Source organism: Callorhinus ursinus, unplaced genomic scaffold (assembly GCF_003265705.2).
Source record: "Callorhinus ursinus isolate GAN/ISIS: 27379988/994484 unplaced genomic scaffold, GSC_fseal_2.0 scaffold64, whole genome shotgun sequence".
NCBI classification, from domain to species: domain Eukaryota; kingdom Metazoa; phylum Chordata; class Mammalia; order Carnivora; family Otariidae; genus Callorhinus; species Callorhinus ursinus.
The window spans coordinates 5,581,234-5,586,347 of record NW_027397126.1 but is presented as its reverse complement, the minus strand read 5'-3'; the positions used below and the strand labels follow the sequence as shown (position 1 = coordinate 5,586,347).

Here is a 5,114-nt window from a genome sequence, read left to right as displayed (position 1 = left end):
CCCGGCAGCAGTCTCAAGTTCCAAGTCAATGAAATCATTGTTGTGACTCCTTATGGGAGCATTCGTCCCTTTGGAGCCAAGATCTCTAGGCCAGTAGACCATAGGTCATGGGAACAGGATGCGGACGGGTTTACTAACGGGTCGCTAAAGATAATAGTGGTACCACTCCCATTTCCACCCCTTAATTCCTTAATTCCTTAGTGAATCCTAACTATGGGAATAACAGCATCTTATATTGGATGTTGATTCAGAGTATATACAGGCTTCTGCAGAACCTGTCCCAGCCATGCAAGGTATTGCCACCTAACTGGTACTGTAACCCAGTCTTCGAAAGGCCATTCCATCATTTTATCAAGCCAACTGCTTCAGAATGGTGGGGAACATGGTAAGACCAGTGAATTCCATGAGCATGGGCCCATTGCTGCACTTCATTTTCTACTAAGTAGGTTCCTTGATCTGAGGCAATGCTGGGTAGAATGCCATGACAGTGGATAAAAAATTCTATGAGGTAGTTTTGGCAGAAGCATTGCATGCCTGGAAGGCAAATCCATATGTACCGTTAAGTGCCTCTTCCCAGTGAGAACAAAATGCTGCCTCTTCCATGATGGAAGCGGTTTGATGCAATCAGCCTGCCACCAGTAGATGGCTGATCATCCTGGGGAATGATAGCATATCAGGGACTCAGTGTTGGTCTCTTACTGGCAGAATGGGCACTCTGCAGTGGTGAGTGGAAGTCCATGCTGCTGAGCTCATGTAAAACCTCCATCCCTACAAACATAGCCATTTTGTTCATGAGCCCATTGGATGATGACAGGGAAGGCTGGGGAAAGAAACTGACTAGTATCCACAAAGCAGGTCATCCTATTCACTTGATTATTAAAATTCTCCCCTGCTGAGGTCACCCTTTGGTGAGTTTTTCACATAGAACACAAATATCTTCACATCACTCCCCCACCCCACCATTTGGAGCCGTCTATCCATATACCTCTTCCCCAAATTTGCTTGTCACCAATTTTTTCAGTCATGTTCATTCCAAGTTCCTGACCATCCAGCCAAGCGCTTGGCCACAGGTCATGAATCCATATAAAATCATACATCTGGGCATTTGTCTTTTCAGGAAAAGAGTGCTGCCCACTGGGTAAATTTCCTGTCACCACTTCTGGGCTATAGTGTTGTTATCTGTCCACTTTCAGATGTTGCTAGCATATCATGCAGAATCTAGAAATCAGACTCAAGTCTTTCCTTCTTCTGTCAAGCAATTGTAGGAAACTTCCCATGAGGCCATAGGTGTAGGCTAAGAGAGAGAAGGTAGTATAATAAGGGTAGGGACCATGGCCATTTGGGCCACTTTGTGCAACTTATTTGTACCTTCAGGGGTTTCTTGAGCCCAGTCACATATATACCAATTCCATTTGATGCTGGAGTGCTACTGTTCATACCTGACTTTATGGCTTAGTGTGTCAGATAACACTCAGTTCATGATGGGTAGCTCAGGTTGCATGGTAACATGGTGGTATATTGTTAAGCATTCAATTTCTACTAAGGCCCAATAGTCGGCCAAGAACTGTTTCTCAACAATGGAGTAGTTTTCTACAGAGGATGGTAAGGCTTTGCTCAAAATCCTAAGGACCTGCAGATTTACCTCTAGGGGCCTGCCACAGGCTGCAAATAGCATCCTTACCTGCCACGGATACTTAAGCACCATTGGATCTGCTGGATCATATAGTCCAAGAGGCAGAGTAACTTGCCCAAAAGCTTGGACCTGTTGCAGAGCCCCCTTTTTGTTCTAGGCCCTATTCAGAACTTTTTTGGGTCACTTGGTAAATGGGCTGGATTAACACATCCAAATGAGGAACAGGTTGTCTCCAAAATCCACTTTTGCCTCTTTTTTGGTTGTAGGAAAGGCCAAGCACAAGAACTTCTCCTTCACCTTAGAAGAGATACCTCAATATGGACCCTTAGAAATTTCACTGGTATAAAAGGCCTCTGAACTTATAATGGATGTGTTTTCCACTCTCTGATACAGAAACATCTTACCAATAAATCTAGAGTAGTTTCTTGCTCACTAGGTCCAGTCAGCATAATATCATCAATATAACAGACTAGTGTGACATACTGTAGAAGAAAAAGGTGATCAAAATTCCTACAAATTAAATTATAATAGAGCACTGGAGAGTTGATATGTCCCTGAGGGAGGACAGTAAAGGTGTATTGTTAGCAAACCACTTTTGGGGGTTCTTAATGACTAGGATGGAGAAAAAGGCATTTGTCAGATCAATAGCTGCATACCAAGTACCAGGGGATGTGTTAATTTGCTCAAGCAATGAAATCAGATCTGTTATAATGGTTGTAATTAGAGTCAAGACCTTGTTAAGCTTGTGATAATCCACTGTCATTCTCCAAGATTCATCTGTATTCTACAGAGTCCAAATAGGTGAGTTGAAAGGGGTGATGGTGGGAATCCCCAATCCAGCATTTTTCAAATCCTTTCTTTCTTTTTTTTTTTTTAAGATTTTTTGTTTATTTATTTGACAGAGAGAGTGAGCACAAGTAGGCAGAGAGGCAGGCAGAGGGAGAGGGAGAAGCAGGCTCCCTGCTGAGCAAGGAGCCCAATGCAGAGCTCCATCCCAGGACCCTGTGATCATGACCTGATCTGAAGGCAGTTGCTTAACCAACTGAGCCACCCAGGCACCCCTCAAATCCTCTCAACTGTGAAGTACAGAAATATCCCAGTGCTAAGTGGGAATTTAATTTGAAATTTTGATTGTATGTCAATTCAGTAGGCTGAAATTATTTTTATTTAAAATGATAATTATGTCAACTGTATATCACCTTAGATAAAAATGAGAGAGGATCCCTACCTCGTACCTTACAAAATAAATTCAAATGGACATAAGGATTAAAAATCAGGAGAAATATAAAAATATTAAAGAGAGACTTAGGTTTGAGAGTGTTTCTTTAGACAAGACAACACAGAAACTTTGAAAGGGATGAGAAACATATTTAGGTTTTCTCCTAAATTTGTACTCTTTCATTAATCTCGTTTTCTTTAAAAATGACAATGATAATTTTTCAGTCAGTATAGATTTAGATGGATCACATAATATGAAAAGTTCTACAACGCATTCCCTTCAAGAAATTTTACAAATTCAGGACTGATTTCCTCTTTGAGCCAAGACAGTTTTAGTAAGTTTTCTTAATTATTAAGCACATTTTTCAGCTTGACATTTTTTTGTTCATTTATTTCAAATTTTATTGGGTTATCATCAGAGAATGTGACATGAAAAAGATTTTTAAATCTTTGTTAAAGTTTCTGTTGTTGCTAAATGATTATTTTTTTATAAATATTCATAGATATACACAAATACATATTATTTTTTCATATGAAACAAGTTATGTGATTATGTATACGTTAAAATATACACACATCATACATAATATGCATATGTGTAATGTATATTATTAATGTATATTAATTAACCACCCCATGTGATTCTTTATTTTTCATCTGATCTATTTGGTTAAGGAAGAACCATATTCCAATGTTCAAGTAAAAACTGCACTATTTTCAAATTATCCTGGCATTTGTAATGTTTTTTGCTTTATTTAACTTCTTTTTTTTAAGGTTTTTCTATTTATTCATTTAAGTAATCTCTAACCCAATGTGGGGCTTGAACTCATGAGCCCGAGATCAAGAGTCACAAGGTTCTTCTGACTGAGCCAGCCAGGTGCCCCATGCTTTATTTTACTTCTATGTGATTTGCTACATACATATTTTGATTGCCAGAGCTTTCGTGTAAACTATGTATTTTATTATTGCTTGATGTGGCTTTCATTTGTTTATTGTAACCAAACTTAAAATTATACTTTGATAAGGTAGTTTTCATATTTGTCTATTATTAATTTTATTCATCCCTTTGTTTTTAACCTCTATATTTTTGTCTTATTTTATTTTATTTACTTAATACTTTATAAGTAGGCTTGGAGCCTAACCTGGGGCTTGAACTCACAACCCTGAGATCAAGACCTGAGCTGAGATCAAAGAGTTGAAGGCTTAACCAACTAAGCCACCCAGGCACCCCTGTCTTATTTTATTATTAAAGATTAAAGACATACACAAATGCAACCTTTTAAGTATGCTACTGCTAAATGAGCATTCACAAATTGAACACATCGGTTTAACCAGAACTTAGATGAAAAAATAAAAACAATAAATTGTTCAGCATCCCAGATGCTTTCCTCTCATGCAAAACTACTGCTCAGACTTGTAATGCCATAGATTAGTTATGCCTTTTTCATGTTTAGTTCTGCAATTGATCAAAACTAACTATTGTGTATGATGTAAATTAAGAGTGTGTGTATGTGTGTGTATATGTGTGTGTGTATATCCCCCACCCCGCAAGGGTATCCAGTATTCCCAGTAGTACTTATTGAAAGATAATCCTTTCTCCATTATACTGCAGTGACACCTTCTTCATAAATTGGTTGATTGTATATGTGAGTCTGTTTCTGTATTCTTTATGCTATTCCATTAGTCTATTTGCCTATCCAACCAACAGCACCCTATCTTAATTATTACAGTATTACTGTAAGAGGACTTGATACCTGATAGTGTAAGTCCTTCCATTTTCATTTGTTTTTCTTTTTATTATTCTTTTCTTTTTATTAATGTTTTTTGATTTTTTTGATTTTTTTCTTCAAGATTGCATTAACTATTACTGGACATTTGTGCATTCATATCAGTTTAAAAATCAGCTTGTCAGTTTCTATAAATTATCATTTTTATACCTTTCTGAGGCATAACTTACTAACAGTTATCACTGAACCCTTTTAAATTTACAGTGAGATGAGTTTTCTACAGTCTATGCAGGTTACACCAGTAAAACAACCCAGTTTTAGAATATGTCCCTCATCCTCAAAAGTTCCTTCCTGCACCATCGCAATGAATCCCCACCCCTATCCTTGACTCCAGGCAACCAACAAACTAATTCATATCACTATAGTTTATAGTTTCATTTCTGTTTTTGTTTTTGTTTTTTTAATTTTTTATTGTTATGTTAATCACCATATATTACATCATTAGTTTTTGATGCAGTGTTCCATGATTCATTGTT

The 5,114-nt window shown here is 37.5% G+C and overlaps 1 pseudogene; it reads right to left on the bottom strand.

The window, feature by feature from the left end:
* Positions 1-230: 230 nt before the first annotated feature.
* On the bottom strand, positions 231-1,206 carry LOC141371282 (uncharacterized; annotated as a pseudogene).
* Positions 1,207-5,114: the final 3,908 nt, after the last annotated feature.